This window comes from Paramisgurnus dabryanus, chromosome 9 (assembly GCF_030506205.2).
Source record: "Paramisgurnus dabryanus chromosome 9, PD_genome_1.1, whole genome shotgun sequence".
NCBI lineage: Eukaryota > Metazoa > Chordata > Actinopteri > Cypriniformes > Cobitidae > Paramisgurnus > Paramisgurnus dabryanus.
Genome location: NC_133345.1, coordinates 7,200,619 through 7,223,171, shown reverse-complemented (window position 1 = coordinate 7,223,171; position 22,553 = coordinate 7,200,619). Strand labels below are relative to the sequence as shown.

The 22,553-nt window shown below is 35.2% G+C and overlaps 4 non-coding genes across 4 annotated transcripts; all 4 read left to right on the top strand.

Annotated features, from left to right (window-relative positions):
- Positions 1 to 6,691: 6,691 nt before the first annotated feature.
- Positions 6,692 to 6,882, top strand: LOC135765774 (U2 spliceosomal RNA). Its single transcript, XR_010541036.1, has one exon. It is a non-coding gene; the product is annotated as a U2 spliceosomal RNA (small nuclear RNA).
- An 807-nt stretch (positions 6,883 to 7,689) lies between these two features.
- Positions 7,690 to 7,854, top strand: LOC135765752 (U1 spliceosomal RNA). The gene has a single exon (XR_010541014.1). It is a non-coding gene; the product is annotated as a U1 spliceosomal RNA (small nuclear RNA).
- Positions 7,855 to 14,560: 6,706 nt separating this feature from the next.
- Positions 14,561 to 14,751, top strand: LOC135765772 (U2 spliceosomal RNA). Its single transcript, XR_010541034.1, has one exon. It is a non-coding gene; the product is annotated as a U2 spliceosomal RNA (small nuclear RNA).
- A 783-nt stretch (positions 14,752 to 15,534) lies between these two features.
- LOC135765750 (U1 spliceosomal RNA) lies at positions 15,535 to 15,699 on the top strand. Its single transcript, XR_010541012.1, has one exon. It is a non-coding gene; the product is annotated as a U1 spliceosomal RNA (small nuclear RNA).
- The last annotated feature ends 6,854 nt before the right edge of the window (positions 15,700 to 22,553 follow it).

Sequence of the window (22,553 nt, the reverse complement as noted above, 5' to 3'; positions counted from 1 at the left end):
GTGTTAAAAATAGATTCTTTTGTCGTTTTACGTAAAATCCAAGAGACGTCTAACCACGGCCCAAGAATACATTAGTCATCAAAAAAGCGGCTATTCAACGACTACATAATTTCTAATAGACAGCGAATATGTGTCTAGGCTAAAACAAGGCTTAATTTGGGCTGTTAGTGAAAATCTAATAGACGTTTGACCATTCCAAAAGAATAGACTAGCCATTAAATAGAACCACAATCAAACGGCTACATGTCTAAGAGACAGTCAACAAAATAATGCTTAGATGATTCTTTTATTTCCAATATAAGAGGTTCTCGGGAATGGCAATCATCCAAACTAATAAATTATAAAGGCTTTTATAAGAAAATGACAACAGTTAAACAACATAGACAGAGTTGGGCAATACAAAATGCTAATAAATACAAGACAAATTGAAATATTGTACATGCATGTACATTAAACAAGCCAACAAATCTGCCAATGGGCTACGACAATTTTTCTTGAATTAAGTGTTTATATCTAGATTTGTTTCTTACCCCTTTGGCAGATTTATTTGCTTGTTTTAAGCCCAAATTCGCTTAAATTTTGAGTTTTTTTCTCCCTAAAGGCTAGGCTTATTTTCTTAGGGCATTTTGCTCATCAAAAAATGCATCTTATTTTAAGACTTTCTAGATATTTGTACAGTGAAAACAGTTCGAAATAACAAGTAAGAAATGATTTTTTGCAATGTATTCATTCATTCGCTACCCTTCATAATACAGCTGTCGAAAAACCACAGCAACGTCGACAGACCTGGAAGCGTAGCTGTATTTGTTTAACTCACAAAGACAACGGGTAAAGTATTTTCTTGATTACCTAAATGACTTGCCGTAAGAAAATAAGTTTAGGTTTAAGGGGGGGAAATACAGTTTAAAGGGATATTTCAATTTATGATGATAATTCTGTCATCATTTACTCATGCATACAGGCTTACAACAACACGAGGATTAGTTTTTTTCTGAGTAACACAAAAGAAGGTATTTTGAGGAATGATGGTAAACCCACAGCAGATAGTCACCATTGACTTCCATAGTAGGAATAAAAAAAATATGATGGAATTTATTAGGTACCATCAACCGTGTGCTAACCATCACTTTGCAAAATATTTTCTTCATCATTTATCACGATACTTCCAAAATATTTTTTCCTACTAAGTCAATGTTTCATTATTTGCTTTACAAGCTTAAAAATGATGGTGACATGATTCCATGGTAATCACAAACAGTTAAACAAGTAAGATAATCACCATTACTTTTAAAAGCATTTTGAAAATTGCTTGCTTATGCTGGGAGTAAAGGTATTTCACGCAGTGCGCATCCTCTTTAAAAGGTAATGTATGCTTCTTTTAAAGCTGACACATTTGCCACATTAAAATAACAGAAATGTGTACTTTTTAAACTTTTTGGAGCCGGTGTGTCTGTGTTCTTGGGGCACACATCTACATGTAAAAGCAGAATTGCTTATTATTCTTCTCTATTTCTTGTATAGGTCAATTATGAGTGAAGAACCGTTCACCAAATGAAGACCGCAGCCAGGTGACGGGATTCTGTGGTAATCGCAAACAGGTAAACCAGTAAAATAATCATCATTTATTGTTAAAATAATTTTGAAAATTGAAGTTCTGTGTGTTCTTATTGTACTTTATTTATTTCTGCAGGTAAGCACCATACCGTAAGCTTCATTCCCTTTATAACAGGTAAGGTTCATACTGTTTTATTCTTTTGTACTGTTTTATTCGTACTGTTTTAAATCATTCAGTAAATGCAAAGTTAAACTGATGTGTTTTTAATCTAGATTTAAAAGTGTCTACTGTTGAAGCACATCTGATCTCTTCTGAAAGCTGATAATAACTAAATGCTGATGCACCTTGTTTTGAGTGAACCCCTGTTTTTTCTAAATGACCTGATCCTATTGCTCCGAGTAATCGGTTTCATATTCGATTAGCATATCTGTCATGTATTTCGGCCTGTAGCCATGAAGTGGTTTTTAAACAAGTAACAGTACTTTTTTAATCCATTGTCCATTGCAATAATCGGCCCTGCTGGTGATGAAAGCATGAACAAGTTTCTCTAAGTCCTGTCTTGAGACAAAACCTCCAATTCTGGCAATATTTCTGAGATGGTAGTAAAAGCAGAATTCCTTATTATTTTTCTCTATCTCAGGCTCTATGGCATATATGTCATGATTTTATTTGTCTATTTATATGTCTATTTACAAGGACTGCCTTGGCCAAACGTTATTGTTAATTAATATTGAAGCAGTTATTTAACATATTTCCTTTGAGTAGTGATTTGTGTAATGATCCATATATCTATTTTTATGTATATTTTTAACTTAGGAATGTGATTTTAAAGCACATATTTGTTATTGTATGACACCTCTCATGTTATGAAAGTAAAAAATAAATGTATTTTCTGATGTCTTGCATTTCTGTTTTTAAACTGTTAATCCTTATCAAGTGCTATACATTAGAAAGTGGATAAATAACAAAAATGTCACTCCTGACAGCTGATAAATTAATCGTTCTTTATAGCACCACTGAGGTGAGCATTTTTCAAGGCAAGATTCTTTATAGAACCGTATAAAAAGGTTCTATATAGTACCAAAAAAACGGGTTCTGCTATGGTTACAAGCTGAAGAACCCTTATTTGGTACTATTTAGGAGCATTTGTCTTTAGAGTGTTGCGTAGGTTCGAAACTTTCAATCTTTAAACCAAAAAAAAGGGTCACACGGTTTTATTTGTGGTGTGGACATGAACACGCTGCAGGCATTGAAATGTAATTTGTAATTTATTCTCTCATTTCATATTTAACAAATAGAAAGCAAAGTGCTATTCAATCAGTTTAACTAAACAACTGGTGTTCCTCAATTTTGGGGCCTATTTTGTTCAGTATATCAGTTTTGTTCAGTTTTGTATGTGCATGCAAAAAGCATTCAGCGAGCAAATTAACTGAAGCTTTACCTTCGTGTTTCTTTTTGTATGAGTGATAACTGTTTCTGTATGTATTTGTATGGTTTTTTTACAAGTATAGAGTGAAATGCACACGGTGAGTAATGAACGCAGACCTTCAGTGCCGGATCTCTGACCCGCTAACCTCCATCCCGACAGCCAGCGCCTTCTCCGGATGCCATTGCGGTATCGCTCCTCGGCTTTTTGGGTAAAATCGAGTGGACACCGGGGACTACACGTTTGAATGGATTTTTGACCTTCGGCTATGGAAGCGAGGCTTGCTCCGTCCACTCCGTGCATCGACTCTGGCGCTTTCCGGGGACAAATAAGGTGAGTTTAAAACCAGAGTTTGCTTCTTTTGTGCGTGGTTGCCAGTTTGTTTGCCAATCCGTGGTCATAATATGTTCCGCTTCGTGGTTTCTCCATCGCTCAGTACTTTCCTGTGTTTCTATTTTACGTAAAGCTAACACCAAAACGATTGTGGAAAGCGCTATATAGATTGTTCTCAAAGAAAAAACGAGAAACAAACCCATGTGAATATGGGTCAAATTATCTAGGCGGAGCACTTCGTTCAAAGAAAAACGCAACAGAATTGTTTGCGTTGAACAAAGACAATGGTGCGTGCAGACATCGAATGTGTATTGTGGATAAAAAATGGCCAGTGGGGTGGGACAATTTTTCTTGAATTAAGTGTTTATGGGAAAAGTTAACGAATTTTTTCTTACCCTGTAGGCAGATTTATTTGCTTGTTTTAAGCATAAAATAACAGGAGAAGAAATTGTGTAGGGGGAGCAGAGGGTTTTTTTTTTCGTTCAAAGAAAAGCAGCGTGGCACGAATGAATGTTTGGCTGAAATGCTATCGTAATTTCCCCCTTAATTTTCCTTATAAACATGAAACCAGAGAGAAGGGCCAGTTGGCATCGAATTGCACCTTGTATTCGGTGATTGATTGAGGAAAAATATGCGTATGTGTATATATACACTTGTTTTGTTGAACAGAGACAATGGCCGCGTGCTCCAGCGTCACCTATATGCCTATTTCACAAAATGGCGCCTTTGACCGGAAGTAAGGAAGACATCGTTCAGGTTGCACCACTACGATGGCCACTCAATATAGTATGGACTGACAGCTGCTTTGTTTTCTCCTACACATGAATTTACTTGTAAAAATAACAATAACATATATTGTCGATTGGTGTTATATTATTTTTTTAGCATTTCGTCTTATCAAAATATATCATATGTTAGACAGCTGTCAATTTTAAATAAAATAACGAGACATACATAATTCGTGTCTGCTCCCGTTTATTGTAATGAGTCTGCACATTTGGAGAAATACTTAGACATTTTACTTCTTATTTCTTTAGACTGAATAATTATTTCTTATTAATTCCAAAGTATGAGACCCGATGATCTAATCGTGGTGTATGTGCTATTCCTCGTTTGTTTGCCTGCATCCATTGCTTTACGGCTTGCTTGTTGCGTTGAAATGCACATTTGATTTCTTTACCAGCATTGGATTTAGACCATTCAATGAGAAGAGTTAACAGCGTTTATTATGATTGATAAGCCCTCAACGGAGAATGAAGTCTGCATACATTAAAAGCCTTATTTTGTTTTTATCGTGTGCCTTCCAAAATGTATGCGACGAAACTTAAATCACGCAAAAAATGAATGGTAACTAGACGTGCTTGTTGTGTGCAGGGAGTGCATTTATTTGTAAACTTTTGCTAAATCAAAATGGTTTATTTGTATTTGCTTTTTACCTGGGTTTTATCAGGTTCGCAGTCGGGACATTTTTAATCCATAGTGTATGGAGTTATCTAGTAGAAAATGATCTGCTGTTTTTTGGTAGAATGTTGTGTGAGCTAAAGAAACGAGGAATAAAACAAACACCGCGATTAAAAAAAATCAGATCGCATACTTTGTAATTGAAAATAAATAATAATTAATTCCAAAGAAATAAGAAGTAAAATGTGTAAGTATTCCTCAAAATGTGCTTTGGACTAAGTCCCCGTCATCACAGCAAACGGGAGCAGACCCAGATAGGTATGTCTAGTTATTTTATTTAAAATTTTCAGCCGTCTGTAAATTCATGTTTGAAAGAAAAAAGTAAATGAATATCTTACTTACTGTTTTTGTCTTGTTTTCTTGTGAATATCTGACAATTCTTAAATGGAGATACATTTACTTGGTAAGCAAAGTGGCTTAAGATATTATGTATTGTAATAGAAAATTGTTATAAAAGCGTTTTGTGTTTGCTGGGAATTCACAGCCATATAATTAATTATACTAACGCACTTTTTGTTTATAAACATGTTAAAAAATACATTAACACAGAATAATGTGGCAACAAATCAAACGTGCATTTAAATGCAACAAGCAAAAATAAATAAATAAAGCAAATGCACGGAAAAGAAACGAGGAATAAAACAAACACCGCGATTAAAAAATCAGATCGTATACTTTGTAATAATTGAAATAAATTATAAAAATCAACAGGTTTATATTTAAAACAAGTAAAAAATATCTGCCAGCGGGGTAAGAAAAATTAACTTAATTCTAGTTTCAACTTAATTCAATAATAAACTCAATTTAGGTTTATTTTTCTTACCCCACTGGCAGATATTTTTACTTGTTTTAAGCCTTAACCTATTACATTTTAGAATTTATTTCAGTAAACAAGACTTAAATTCTAAGCCACTTTGCTTATTAAGTAAATGTATCTTGATTTAAGAATTATTTTTTAACTCGAAAACATGAATAAAATACTAAGTAAACGAACAGATTGGGATGTTCAAAACACTTAAACATTTTTTTTTCACTCTACCCTTCATATTACAGCTGTCGAAAAACCACAGCAACGTTGACAGACCTGGAAGCCATGATATATTAGCAGTTTTTAAAATAAGTTAAATCTAGAATCCTTATTGGTTTTAGATACTTAAAAGCAATGAATGATCTTCTTTCTTTTGAATTGATTTGGTATTATGGAGGAGCTCTGTGTCTGGTTATTGAAGATGATTTGGTCTTTGCTCCTATGTTGGCTTATTTTTTGTTATTTCCGTTACTATATATATATATATATATATATATATATATATTTCCCCTTTGTTTTTTCTGATTTGAGGTTATGAAAATGTTTTAATTTGTAATAAAGGTTTTTTGAAAATTCTAAATTCTCTCTCTCTCTCTCTCTCTCTCTCTCATGAGCGTGGATCAGTTCCTGCATCAAGGAAAAAATGCGCATCCTGGTAAATTTCAGAAGTTAGACGACTGAGCTGCAGCGGACAGCGTAAGATTTATGAAAACACATTTGAGAAGAAAGGCAAAGCATGTTTCACAGTTAATCCAAGACCATAATGACAATTTTGCGCTCTGTTTCCCGAAGCTCGTGGAGGCGTGGAGCAGCATACACAGTTAAGGTATGTGCGATCTACCGGCATTACCTTTACGATCGACGTATTGGATCTGCAAGCTGCAAGCAAATTAACTGAAGCTTTACTTCATGTTTCTGTTTGGTTAAGCGATGACTGCTTTTTCCCAACAGTTTGTGTGTGTTTTCTGCATGGGTTTAGAAAACATGAACTTCTGATCTGCTAGCTCAACGTTCTACCTCTGTAACGTATAGAGTTAAATGCCCGCTAGCCTCCACCCCAAAAGCCAGCGCCTTCGCCGGCTCCCCCTTTGGCTGCGTCTATTCCGGTATCGCTTCTCGGCCTTTTGGCTAAGATCAAGTGTAGTATCTGTTCTTATCAGTTTAATGTCTGATACGTCTCCTATCCGGAGACTATATGTTAAATGGATTTTTGACCTTCGGAAATGGAAGCGGAGCTTGCTCCTTCCACTCCATGCATCAACATGGTATTGCAGTGTTTCCATGAATGGTGCGCTCCCCTTCTCGGGGACAAATAAGTCAAATACAAAAAAAGAATTTGCTTCTTTTGTGCGTGAATGACGGTGTTTTTTCTAATACGTGTGTTTTAAAATTGCTGTGTTTTCGTTGGCTTTATTGGTTTAACGAAAAGCTTGCGTGGAAATGAACACGCTGATAAAGAAATGTTTTTGTAATGTATTTAATTATTTTCTTTACAAGTTTGTGGTGGTGATCCGAGGACGAATTAAACATCCTCGACACAGCTGAAGGTGCAACAAAAGCGAAAGAGGCCGATTGGAATGTTAAAAACACCTGAAAACTTTTTTCACTACCCTTCATACTACAGCTGTCGAAAATCCACAGCAACTACAGCTGTCGAAAATCCACAGCAACGTCGACAGACCTGGAAGCATAGCTGTACTTGTTTAACTCACAACGACAACCGGTAAGTCATTGAGCCCTGTGTTTTTATTTATCCACGTTCTAAAATTGCTATGCTTTCGTTGTTTCTTGATTGCTCTGTACATTTCTTTGTTTCTATTCCACGTAAAGTTACTTTGTAATAACGAAACCATATATTTGAATGCGCAATTTAAATCCATTTGATTTAAATTGTTTCACATATTTCACTCTACACGGTTCAACCGGGCTGGAAACGGAATAAAAATAGGGTAGATCTCGAAGAATGTTTGGTCTCAGACGTGGCTTCGTGCGCTTTCCACCTGGTCACACACAGTAATGAAATGTTAGTCGGACGGCCTTCGGGGGCGCCGTTGATGTGATCGGTCACAGGAAGATGCGGCCGTCTGGCCTCAAAGGGTGTCGCTCATACTTACCTGGCAGGGGAGACACCATGATCATGAAGGTGGTTCACCCAGGGCGAGGCTCAGCCATTGCACTCCGGTTGTGCTGACCCTTTGCGAATTCCCCAAATGTGGGAATCTCGACTGCAAAATTTCTGATAGTGGGGGACTGCGTTCGCGCTCTCCCCTGACCTATGTGTTAAAAATAGATTCTTTTGTCGTTTTACGTAAAATCCAAGAGACGTCTAAGCACGGCCCAAGAATACATTAGTCATCAAAAAAGCGGCTATTCAACGACTACATAATTTCTAATAGACAGCGAATATGTGTCTAGGCTAAAACAAGGCTTAATTTGGGCTGTCAGTGAAAATCTAATAGACGTTTGACCATTCCAAAAGAATAGACTAGCCATTAAATAGAACCACAATCAAACGGCTACATGTCTAAGAGACAGTCAACAAAATAATGCTTAGATGATTCTTTTATTTCCAATATAAGAGGTTCTCGGGAATGGCAATCATCCAAACTAATAAATTATAAAGGCTTTTATAAGAAAATGACAACAGTTAAACAACATAGACAGCGTTGGGCAATACAAAATGCTAATAAATACAAGACAAATTGAAATATTGTACATGCATGTACATTAAACAAGCCAACAAATCTGCCAATGGGCTACGACAATTTTTCTTGAATTAAGTGTTTATATCTAGATTTGTTTCTTACCCCTTTGGCAGATTTATTTGCTTGTTTTAAGCCCAAATTCGCTTAAATTTTGAGTTTTTTTCTCCCTAAAGGCTAGGCTTATTTTCTTAGGGCATTTTGCTCATCAAAAAATGCATCTTATTTTAAGACTTTCTAGATATTTGTACAGTGAAAACAGTTCGAAATAACAAGTAAGAAATGATTTTTTGCAATGTATTCATTCATTCGCTACCCTTCATAATACAGCTGTCGAAAAACCACAGCAACGTCGACAGACCTGGAAGCGTAGCTGTATTTGTTTAACTCACAAAGACAACGGGTAAAGTATTTTCTTGATTACCTAAATGACTTGCCGTAAGAAAATAAGTTTAGGTTTAAGGGGGGGAAATACAGTTTAAAGGGATATTTCAATTTATGATGATAATTCTGTCATCATTTACTCATGCATACAGGCTTACAACAACACGAGGATTAGTTTTTTTCTGAGTAACACAAAAGAAGGTATTTTGAGGAATGATGGTAAACCCACAGCAGATAGTCACCATTGACTTCCATAGTAGGAATAAAAAAAATATGATGGAATTTATTAGGTACCATCAACCGTGTGCTAACCATCACTTTGCAAAATATTTTCTTCATCATTTATCACGATACTTCCAAAATATTTTTTCCTACTAAGTCAATGTTTCATTATTTGCTTTACAAGCTTAAAAATGATGGTGACATGATTCCATGGTAATCACAAACAGTTAAACAAGTAAGATAATCACCATTACTTTTAAAAGCATTTTGAAAATTGCTTGCTTATGCTGGGAGTAAAGGTATTTCACGCAGTGCGCATCCTCTTTAAAAGGTAATGTATGCTTCTTTTAAAGCTGACACATTTGCCACATTAAAATAACAGAAATGTGTACTTTTTAAACTTTTTGGAGCCGGTGTGTCTGTGTTCTTGGGGCACACATCTACATGTAAAAGCAGAATTGCTTATTATTCTTCTCTATTTCTTGTATAGGTCAATTATGAGTGAAGAACCGTTCACCAAATGAAGACCGCAGCCAGGTGACGGGATTCTGTGGTAATCGCAAACAGGTAAACCAGTAAAATAATCATCATTTATTGTTAAAATAATTTTGAAAATTGAAGTTCTGTGTGTTCTTATTGTACTTTATTTATTTCTGCAGGTAAGCACCATACCGTAAGCTTCATTCCCTTTATAACAGGTAAGGTTCATACTGTTTTATTCTTTTGTACTGTTTTATTCGTACTGTTTTAAATCATTCAGTAAATGCAAAGTTAAACTGATGTGTTTTTAATCTAGATTTAAAAGTGTCTACTGTTGAAGCACATCTGATCTCTTCTGAAAGCTGATAATAACTAAATGCTGATGCACCTTGTTTTGAGTGAACCCCTGTTTTTTCTAAATGACCTGATCCTATTGCTCCGAGTAATCGGTTTCATATTCGATTAGCATATCTGTCATGTATTTCGGCCTGTAGCCATGAAGTGGTTTTTAAACAAGTAACAGTACTTTTTTAATCCATTGTCCATTGCAATAATCGGCCCTGCTGGTGATGAAAGCATGAACAAGTTTCTCTAAGTCCTGTCTTGAGACAAAACCTCCAATTCTGGCAATATTTCTGAGATGGTAGTAAAAGCAGAATTCCTTATTATTTTTCTCTATCTCAGGCTCTATGGCATATATGTCATGATTTTATTTGTCTATTTATATGTCTATTTACAAGGACTGCCTTGGCCAAACGTTATTGTTAATTAATATTGAAGCAGTTATTTAACATATTTCCTTTGAGTAGTGATTTGTGTAATGATCCATATATCTATTTTTATGTATATTTTTAACTTAGGAATGTGATTTTAAAGCACATATTTGTTATTGTATGACACCTCTCATGTTATGAAAGTAAAAAATAAATGTATTTTCTGATGTCTTGCATTTCTGTTTTTAAACTGTTAATCCTTATCAAGTGCTATACATTAGAAAGTGGATAAATAACAAAAATGTCACTCCTGACAGCTGATAAATTAATCGTTCTTTATAGCACCACTGAGGTGAGCATTTTTCAAGGCAAGATTCTTTATAGAACCGTATAAAAAGGTTCTATATAGTACCAAAAAAACGGGTTCTGCTATGGTTACAAGCTGAAGAACCCTTATTTGGTACTATTTAGGAGCATTTGTCTTTAGAGTGTTGCGTAGGTTCGAAACTTTCAATCTTTAAACCAAAAAAAAGGGTCACACGGTTTTATTTGTGGTGTGGACATGAACACGCTGCAGGCATTGAAATGTAATTTGTAATTTATTCTCTCATTTCATATTTAACAAATAGAAAGCAAAGTGCTATTCAATCAGTTTAACTAAACAACTGGTGTTCCTCAATTTTGGGGCCTATTTTGTTCAGTATATCAGTTTTGTTCAGTTTTGTATGTGCATGCAAAAAGCATTCAGCGAGCAAATTAACTGAAGCTTTACCTTCGTGTTTCTTTTTGTATGAGTGATAACTGTTTCTGTATGTATTTGTATGGTTTTTTTACAAGTATAGAGTGAAATGCACACGGTGAGTAATGAACGCAGACCTTCAGTGCCGGATCTCTGACCCGCTAACCTCCATCCCGACAGCCAGCGCCTTCTCCGGATGCCATTGCGGTATCGCTCCTCGGCTTTTTGGGTAAAATCGAGTGGACACCGGGGACTACACGTTTGAATGGATTTTTGACCTTCGGCTATGGAAGCGAGGCTTGCTCCGTCCACTCCGTGCATCGACTCTGGCGCTTTCCGGGGACAAATAAGGTGAGTTTAAAACCAGAGTTTGCTTCTTTTGTGCGTGGTTGCCAGTTTGTTTGCCAATCCGTGGTCATAATATGTTCCGCTTCGTGGTTTCTCCATCGCTCAGTACTTTTCTGTGTTTCTATTTTACGTAAAGCTAACACCAAAACGATTGTGGAAAGCGCTATATAGATTGTTCTCAAAGAAAAAACGAGAAACAAACCCATGTGAATATGGGTCAAATTATCTAGGCGGAGCACTTCGTTCAAAGAAAAACGCAACAGAATTGTTTGCGTTGAACAAAGACAATGGTGCGTGCAGACATCGAATGTGTATTGTGGATAAAAAATGGCCAGTGGGGTGGGACAATTTTTCTTGAATTAAGTGTTTATGGGAAAAGTTAACGAATTTTTTCTTACCCTGTAGGCAGATTTATTTGCTTGTTTTAAGCATAAAATAACAGGAGAAGAAATTGTGTAGGGGGAGCAGAGGGTTTTTTTTTTCGTTCAAAGAAAAGCAGCGTGGCACGAATGAATGTTTGGCTGAAATGCTATCGTAATTTCCCCCTTAATTTTCCTTACAAACATGAAACCAGAGAGAAGGGCCAGTTGGCATCGAATTGCACCTTGTATTCGGTGATTGATTGAGGAAAAATATGCGTATGTGTATATATACACTTGTTTTGTTGAACAGAGACAATGGCCGCGTGCTCCAGCGTCACCTATATGCCTATTTCACAAAATGGCGCCTTTGACCGGAAGTAAGGAAGACATCGTTCAGGTTGCACCACTACGATGGCCACTCAATATAGTATGGACTGACAGCTGCTTTGTTTTCTCCTACACATGAATTTACTTGTAAAAATAACAATAACATATATTGTCGATTGGTGTTATATTATTTTTTTAGCATTTCGTCTTATCAAAATATATCATATGTTAGACAGCTGTCAATTTTAAATAAAATAACGAGACATACATAATTCGTGTCTGCTCCCGTTTATTGTAATGAGTCTGCACATTTGGAGAAATACTTAGACATTTTACTTCTTATTTCTTTAGACTGAATAATTATTTCTTATTAATTCCAAAGTATGAGACCCGATGATCTAATCGTGGTGTATGTGCTATTCCTCGTTTGTTTGCCTGCATCCATTGCTTTACGGCTTGCTTGTTGCGTTGAAATGCACATTTGATTTCTTTACCAGCATTGGATTTAGACCATTCAATGAGAAGAGTTAACAGCGTTTATTATGATTGATAAGCCCTCAACGGAGAATGAAGTCTGCATACATTAAAAGCCTTATTTTGTTTTTATCGTGTGCCTTCCAAAATGTATGCGACGAAACTTAAATCACGCAAAAAATGAATGGTAACTAGACGTGCTTGTTGTGTGCAGGGAGTGCATTTATTTGTAAACTTTTGCTAAATCAAAATGGTTTATTTGTATTTGCTTTTTACCTGGGTTTTATCAGGTTCGCAGTCGGGACATTTTTAATCCATAGTGTATGGAGTTATCTAGTAGAAAATGATCTGCTGTTTTTTGGTAGAATGTTGTGTGAGCTAAAGAAACGAGGAATAAAACAAACACCGCGATTAAAAAAAATCAGATCGCATACTTTGTAATTGAAAATAAATAATAATTAATTCCAAAGAAATAAGAAGTAAAATGTGTAAGTATTCCTCAAAATGTGCTTTGGACTAAGTCCCCGTCATCACAGCAAACGGGAGCAGACCCAGATAGGTATGTCTAGTTATTTTATTTAAAATTTTCAGCCGTCTGTAAATTCATGTTTGAAAGAAAAAAGTAAATGAATATCTTACTTACTGTTTTTGTCTTGTTTTCTTGTGAATATCTGACAATTCTTAAATGGAGATACATTTACTTGGTAAGCAAAGTGGCTTAAGATATTATGTATTGTAATAGAAAATTGTTATAAAAGCGTTTTGTGTTTGCTGGGAATTCACAGCCATATAATTAATTATAATAACGCACTTTTTGTTTATAAACATGTTAAAAAATACATTAACACAGAATAATGTGGCAACAAATCAAACGTGCATTTAAATGCAACAAGCAAAAATAAATAAATAAAGCAAATGCACGGAAAAGAAACGAGGAATAAAACAAACACCGCGATTAAAAAATCAGATCGTATACTTTGTAATAATTGAAATAAATTATAAAAATCAACAGGTTTATATTTAAAACAAGTAAAAAATATCTGCCAGCGGGGTAAGAAAAATAAACTTAATTCTAGTTTCAACTTAATTCAATAATAAACTCAATTTAGGTTTATTTTTCTTACCCCACTGGCAGATATTTTTACTTGTTTTAAGCCTTAACCTATTACATTTTAGAATTTATTTCAGTAAACAAGACTTAAATTCTAAGCCACTTTGCTTATTAAGTAAATGTATCTTGATTTAAGAATTATTTTTTAACTCGAAAACATGAATAAAATACTAAGTAAACGAACAGATTGGGATGTTCAAAACACTTAAACATTTTTTTTTCACTCTACCCTTCATATTACAGCTGTCGAAAAACCACAGCAACGTTGACAGACCTGGAAGCCATGATATATTAGCAGTTTTTAAAATAAGTTAAATCTAGAATCCTTATTGGTTTTAGATACTTAAAAGCAATGAATGATCTTCTTTCTTTTGAATTGATTTGGTATTATGGAGGAGCTCTGTGTCTGGTTATTGAAGATGATTTGGTCTTTGCTCCTATGTTGGCTTATTTTTTGTTATTTCCGTTACTATATATATATATATATATATATATATTTTTTTTTTCCCCTTTGTTTTTTCTGATTTGAGGTTATGAAAATGTTTTAATTTGTAATAAAGGTTTTTTGAAAATTCTAAATTCTCTCTCTCTCTCTCTCTCTCTCTCTCTCTCTCTCATGAGCGTGGATCAGTTCCTGCATCAAGGAAAAAATGCGCATCCTGGTAAATTTCAGAAGTTAGACGACTGAGCTGCAGCGGACAGCGTAAGATTTATGAAAACACATTTGAGAAGAAAGGCAAAGCATGTTTCACAGTTAATCCAAGACCATAATGACAATTTTGCGCTCTGTTTCCCGAAGCTCGTGGAGGCGTGGAGCAGCATACACAGTTAAGGTATGTGCGATCTACCGGCATTACCTTTACGATCGACGTATTGGATCTGCAAGCTGCAAGCAAATTAACTGAAGCTTTACTTCATGTTTCTGTTTGGTTAAGCGATGACTGCTTTTTCCCAACAGTTTGTGTGTGTTTTCTGCATGGGTTTAGAAAACATGAACTTCTGATCTGCTAGCTCAACGTTCTACCTCTGTAACGTATAGAGTTAAATGCCCGCTAGCCTCCACCCCAAAAGCCAGCGCCTTCGCCGGCTCCCCCTTTGGCTGCGTCTATTCCGGTATCGCTTCTCGGCCTTTTGGCTAAGATCAAGTGTAGTATCTGTTCTTATCAGTTTAATGTCTGATACGTCTCCTATCCGGAGACTATATGTTAAATGGATTTTTGACCTTCGGAAATGGAAGCGGAGCTTGCTCCTTCCACTCCATGCATCAACATGGTATTGCAGTGTTTCCATGAATGGTGCGCTCCCCTTCTCGGGGACAAATAAGTCAAATACAAAAAAAGAATTTGCTTCTTTTGTGCGTGAATGACGGTGTTTTTTCTAATACGTGTGTTTCTTTAAATTGCTGTGTTTTCGTTGGCTTTATTGGTTTAACGAAAAGCTTGCGTGGAAATGAACACGCTGATAAAGAAATGTTTTTGTAATGTATTTAATTATTTTCTTTACAAGTTTGTGGTGGTGATCCGAGGACGAATTAAACATCCTCGACACAGCTGAAGGTGCAACAAAAGCGAAAGAGGCCGATTGGAATGTTAAAAACACCTGAAAACTTTTTTCACTACCCTTCATACTACAGCTGTCGAAAATCCACAGCAACGTCGACAGACCTGGAAGCATAGCTGTACTTGTTTAACTCACAACGACAACGGGTAAGTCATTGAGCCCTGTGTTTTTATTTATCCACGTTCTAAAATTGCTATGCTTTCGTTGTTTCTTGATTGCTCTGTACATTTCTTTGTTTCTATTCCACGTAAAGTTACTTTGTAATAACGAAACCATATATTTGAATGCGCAATTTAAATCCATTTGATTTAAATTGTTTCACATATTTCACTCTACACGGTTCAACCGGGCTGGAAACGGAATAAAAATAGGGTAGATCTCGAAGAATGTTTGGTCTCAGACGTGGCTTCGTGCGCTTTCCACCTGGTCACACACAGTAATGAAATGTTAGTCGGACGGCCTTCGGGGGCGCCGTTGATGTGATCGGTCACAGGAAGATGCGGCCGTCTGGCCTCAAAGGGTGTCGCTCATACTTACCTGGCAGGGGAGACACCATGATCATGAAGGTGGTTCACCCAGGGCGAGGCTCAGCCATTGCACTCCGGTTGTGCTGACCCTTTGCGAATTCCCCAAATGTGGGAATCTCGACTGCAAAATTTCTGATAGTGGGGGACTGCGTTCGCGCTCTCCCCTGACCTATGTGTTAAAAATAGATTCTTTTGTCGTTTTACGTAAAATCCAAGAGACGTCTAACCACGGCCCAAGAATACATTAGTCATCAAAAAAGCGGCTATTCAACGACTACATAATTTCTAATAGACAGCGAATATGTGTCTAGGCTAAAACAAGGCTTAATTTGGGCTGTCAGTGAAAATCTAATAGACGTTTGACCATTCCAAAAGAATAGACTAGCCATTAAATAGAACCACAATCAAACGGCTACATGTCTAAGAGACAGTCAACAAAATAATGCTTAGATGATTCTTTTATTTCCAATATAAGAGGTTCTCGGGAATGGCAATCATCCAAACTAATAAATTATAAAGGCTTTTATAAGAAAATGACAACAGTTAAACAACATAGACAGCGTTGGGCAATACAAAATGCTAATAAATACAAGACAAATTGAAATATTGTACATGCATGTACATTAAACAAGCCAACAAATCTGCCAATGGGCTACGACAATTTTTCTTGAATTAAGTGTTTATATCTAGATTTGTTTCTTACCCCTTTGGCAGATTTATTTGCTTGTTTTAAGCCCAAATTCGCTTAAATTTTGAGTTTTTTCTCCCTAAAGGCTAGGCTTATTTTCTTAGGGCATTTTGCTCATCAAAAAATGCATCTTATTTTAAGACTTTCTAGATATTTGTACAGTGAAAACAGTTCGAAATAACAAGTAAGAAATGATTTTTTGCAATGTATTCATTCATTCGCTACCCTTCATAATACAGCTGTCGAAAAACCACAGCAACGTCGACAGACCTGGAAGCGTAGCTGTATTTGTTTAACTCACAAAGACAACGGGTAAAGTATTTTCTTGATTACCTAAATGACTTGCCGTAAGAAAATAAGTTTAGGTTTAAGGGGGGGGGAATACAGTTTAAAGGGATATTTCAATTTATGATGATAATTCTGTCATCATTTACTCATGCATACAGGCTTACAACAACACGAGGATTAGTTTTTTTTCTGAGTAACACAAAAGAAGGTATTTTGAGGAATGATGGTAAACCCACAGCAGATAGTCACCATTGACTTCCATAGTAGGAATAAAAAAAATATGATGGAATTTATTAGGTACCATCAACCGTGTGCTAACCATCACTTTGCAAAATATTTTCTTCATCATTTATCACGCTACTTCCAAAATATTTTTTCCTACTAAGTCAATGTTTCATTATTTGCTTTACAAGCTTAAAAATGATGGTGACATGATTCCATGGTAATCACAAACAGTTAAACAAGTAAGATAATCACCATTACTTTTAAAAGCATTTTGAAAATTGCTTGCTTATGCTGGGAGTAAAGGTATTTCACGCAGTGCGCATCCTCTTTAAAAGGTAATGTATGCTTCTTTTAAAGCTGACACATTTGCCACATTAAAATAACAGAAATGTGTACTTTTTAAACTTTTTGGAGCCGGTGTGTCTGTGTTCTTGGGGCACACATCTACATGTAAAAGCAGAATTGCTTATTATTCTTCTCTATTTCTTGTATAGGTCAATTATGAGTGAAGAACCGTTCACCAAATGAAGACCGCAGCCAGGTGACGGGATTCTGTGGTAATCGCAAACAGGTAAACCAGTAAAATAATCATCATTTATTGTTAAAATAATTTTGAAAATTGAAGTTCTGTGTGTTCTTATTGTACTTTATTTATTTCTGCAGGTAAGCACCATACCGTAAGCTTCATTCCCTTTATAACAGGTAAGGTTCATACTGTTTTATTCTTTTGTACTGTTTTATTCGTACTGTTTTAAATCATTCAGTAAATGCAAAGTTAAACTGATGTGTTTTTAATCTAGATTTAAAAGTGTCTACTGTTGAAGCACATCTGATCTCTTCTGAAAGCTGATAATAACTAAATGCTGATGCACCTTGTTTTGAGTGAACCCCTGTTTTTTCTAAATGACCTGATCCTATTGCTCCGAGTAATCGGTTTCATATTCGATTAGCATATCTGTCATGTATTTCGGCCTGTAGCCATGAAGTGGTTTTTAAACAAGTAACAGTACTTTTTTAATCCATTGTCCATTGCAATAATCGGCCCTGCTGGTGATGAAAGCATGAACAAGTTTCTCTAAGTCCTGTCTTGAGACAAAACCTCCAATTCTGGCAATATTTCTGAGATGGTAGTAAAAGAAGAATTCCTTATTATTTTTCTCTATCTCAGGCTCTATGGCATATATGTCATGATTTTATTTGTCTATTTATATGTCTATTTACAAGGACTGCCTTGGCCAAACGTTATTGTTAATTAATATTGAAGCAGTTATTTAACATATTTCCTTTGAGTAGTGATTTGTGTAATGATCCATATATCTATTTTTATGTATATTTTTAACTTAGGAATGTGATTTTAAAGCACATATTTGTTATTGTATGACACCTCTCATGTTATGAAAGTAAAAAATAAATGTATTTTCTGATGTCTTGCATTTCTGTTTTTAAACTGTTAATCCTTATCAAGTGCTATACATTAGAAAGTGGATAAATAACAAAAATGTCACTCCTGACAGCTGATAAATTAATCGTTCTTTATAGCACCACTGAGGTGAGCATTTTTCAAGGCAAGATTCTTTATAGAACCGTATAAAAAGGTTCTATATAGTACCAAAAAAACGGGTTCTGCTATGGTTACAAGCTGAAGAACCCTTATTTGGTACTATTTAGGAGCATTTGTCTTTAGAGTGTTGCGTAGGTTCGAAACTTTCAATCTTTAAACCAAAAAAAAAGGGTCACACGGTTTTATTTGTGGTGTGGACATGAACACGCTGCAGGCATTGAAATGTAATTTGTAATTTATTGTCTCATTTCATATTTAACAAATAGAAAGCAAAGTGCTATTCAATCAGTTTAACTAAACAACTGGTGTTCCTCAATTTTGGGGCCTATTTTGTTCAGTATATCAGTTTTGTTCAGTTTTGTATGTGCATGCAAAAAGCATTCAGCGAGCAAATTAACTGAAGCTTTACCTTCGTGTTTCTTTTTGTATGAGTGATAACTGTTTCTGTATGTATTTGTATGGTTTTTTTACAAGTATAGAGTGAAATGCACACGGTGAGTAATGAACGCAGACCTTCAGTGCCGGATCTCTGACCCGCTAACCTCCATCCCGACAGCCAGCGCCTTCTCCGGATGCCATTGCGGTATCGCTCCTCGGCTTTTTGGGTAAAATCGAGTGGACACCGGGGACTACACGTTTGAATGGATTTTTGACCTTCGGCTATGGAAGCGAGGCTTGCTCCGTCCACTCCGTGCATCGACTCTGGCGCTTTCCGGGGACAAATAAGGTGAGTTTAAAACCAGAGTTTGCTTCTTTTGTGCGTGGTTGCCAGTTTGTTTGCCAATCCGTGGTCATAATATGTTCCGCTTCGTGGTTTCTCCATCGCTCAGTACTTTTCTGTGTTTCTATTTTACGTAAAGCTAACACCAAAACGATTGTGGAAAGCGCTATATAGATTGTTCTCAAAGAAAAAACGAGAAACAAACCCATGTGAATATGGGTCAAATTATCTAGGCGGAGCACTTCGTTCAAAGAAAAACGCAACAGAATTGTTTGCGTTGAACAAAGACAATGGTGCGTGCAGACATCGAATGTGTATTGTGGATAAAAAATGGCCAGTGGGGTGGGACAATTTTTCTTGAATTAAGTGTTTATGGGAAAAGTTAACGAATTTTTTCTTACCCTGTAGGCAGATTTATTTGCTTGTTTTAAGCATAAAATAACAGGAGAAGAAATTGTGTAGGGGGAGCAGAGGGTTTTTTTTTTCGTTCAAAGAAAAGCAGCGTGGCACGAATGAATGTTTGGCTGAAATGCTATCGTAATTTCCCCCTTAATTTTCCTTACAAACATGAAACCAGAGAGAAGGGCCAGTTGGCATCGAATTGCACCTTGTATTCGGTGATTGATTGAGGAAAAATATGCGTATGTGTATATATACACTTGTTTTGTTGAACAGAGACAATGGCCGCGTGCTCCAGCGTCACCTATATGCCTATTTCACAAAATGGCGCCTTTGACCGGAAGTAAGGAAAACATCGTTCAGGTTGCACCACTACGATGGCCACTCAATATAGTATGGACTGACAGCTGCTTTGTTTTCTCCTACACATGAATTTACTTGTAAAAATAACAATAACAGATATTGTCGATTGGTGTTATATTATTTTTTTAGCATTTCGTATTATCAAAATATATCATATGTTAGACAGCTGTCAATTTTAAATAAAATAACGAGACATACATAACTATTCGTGTCTGCTCCCGTTTATTGTAATGAGTCTGCACATTTGGAGAAATACTTAGACATTTTACTTCTTATTTCTTTAGACTGAATAATTATTTCTTATTAATTCCAAAGTATGAGACCCGATGATCTAATCGTGGTGTATGTGCTATTCCTCGTTTGTTTGCCTGCATCCATTGCTTTACGGCTTGCTTGTTGCGTTGAAATGCACATTTGATTTCTTTACCAGCATTGGATTTAGACCATTCAATGAGAAGAGTTAACAGCGTTTATTATGATTGATAAGCCCTCAACGGAGAATGAAGTCTGCATACATTAAAAGCCTTATTTTGTTTTTATCGTGTGCCTTCCAAAATGTATGCGACGAAACTTAAATCACGCAAAATATGAATGGTAACTAGACGTGCTTGTTGTGTGCAGGGAGTGCATTTATTTGTAAACTTTTGCTAAATCAAAATGGTTTATTTGTATTTGCTTTTTACCTGGGTTTTATCAGGTTCGCAGTCGGGACATTTTTAATCCATAGTGTATGGAGTTATCTAGTAGAAAATGATCTGCTGTTTTTTGGTAGAATGTTGTGTGAGCTAAAGAAACGAGGAATAAAACACACACCGCGATTAAAAAAATCAGATCTCATACTTTGTAATTGAAAATAAATAATAATTAATTTCAAAGAAATAAGAAGTAAAATGTGTAAGTATTCCTCAAAATGTGCTTTGGACTAAGTCTCCCGTCATCACAGCAAACGGGAGCAGACCCGAATAGGTATGTCTAGTTATTTTATTAAAAATTCCCAGCCGTCTGTAAATTCATGTTTGAAAGAAAAAAGTAAATGAATATCTTACTTACTGTTTTTGTCTTGTTTTCTAGTGAATATCTGACAATTCTTAAATGGAGATACATTTACTTGGTAAGCAAAGTGGCTTAAGATATTATGTATTGTAATAGAAAATTGTTATAAAAACGTTTTGTTTTTGCTGGGAATTCTTGTATATATTTCACAGCTATATAATTAATTATAATAACGCACTTTTTGTTGATAAACATGTTAAAAAATACATTAACACAGAATAATGTGGCAACAAATCAAATGTGCATTTAAATGCAACAAGCAGAAAATAAATAAATAAAGCAAATGCATGGAAAAGAAACGAGGAATAAAACAAACACCGCGATTAAAAAAATCAGATCGCATACTTTGTAATTGAAAATAAATAATAATTAATTCCAAAGAAATAAGAAGTAAAATGTGTAAGTATTCCTCAAAATGTGCTTTGGACTAAGTCCCCGTCATCACAGCAAACGGGAGCAGACCCGAATAGGTATGTCTAGTTATTTTATTTAAAATTTCCAGCCGTCTGTAAATTCATGTTTGAAAGAAAAAAGTAAATGAATATCTTACTTACTGTTTTTGTCTTGTTTTCTTGTGAATATCTGACAATTCTTAAATGGAGATACATTTACTTGGTAAGCAAAGTGGCTTAAGATATTATGTATTGTAATAGAAAATTGTTATAAAAGCGTTTTGTGTTTGCTGGGAATTCACAGCCATATAATTAATTATAATAACGCACTTTTTGTTTATAAACATGTTAAAAAATACATTAACACAGAATAATGTGGCAACAAATCAAACGTGCATTTAAATGCAACAAGCAAAAATAAATAAATAAAGCAAATGCACGGAAAAGAAACGAGGAATAAAACAAACACCGCGATTAAAAAATCAGATCGTATACTTTGTAATAATTGAAATAAATTATAAAAATCAACAGGTTTATATTTAAAACAAGTAAAAAATATCTGCCAGCGGGGTAAGAAAAATAAACGTAATTCTAGTTTCAACTTAATTCAATAATAAACTCAATTTAGGTTTATTTTTCTTACCCCACTGGCAGATATTTTTACTTGTTTTAAGCCTTAACCTATTACATTTTAGAATTTATTTCAGTAAACAAGACTTAAATTCTAAGCCACTTTGCTTATTAAGTAAATGTATCTTGATTTAAGAATTATTTTTTAACTCGAAAACATGAATAAAATACTAAGTAAACGAACAGATTGGGATGTTCAAAACACTTAAACATTTTTTTTCACTCTACCCTTCATATTACAGCTGTCGAAAAACCACAGCAACGTTGACAGACCTGGAAGCCATGATATATTAGCAGTTTTTAAAATAAGTTAAATCTAGAATCCTTATTGGTTTTAGATACTTAAAAGCAATGAATGATCTTCTTTCTTTTGAATTGATTTGGTATTATGGAGGAGCTCTGTGTCTGGTTATTGAAGATGATTTCGTCTTTGCTCCTATGTTGGCTTATTTTTTGTTATTTCCGTTACTATATATATATATATATATATTTTTTCCCCTTTGTTTTTTCTGATTTGAGGTTATGAAAATGTTTTAATTTGTAATAAAGGTTTTTTGAAAATTCTAAATTCTCTCTCTCTCTCTCATGAGCGTGGATCAGTTCCTGCATCAAGGAAAAAATGCGCATCCTGGTAAATTTCAGAAGTTAGACGACTGAGCTGCAGCGGACAGCGTAAGATTTATGAAAACACATTTGAGAAG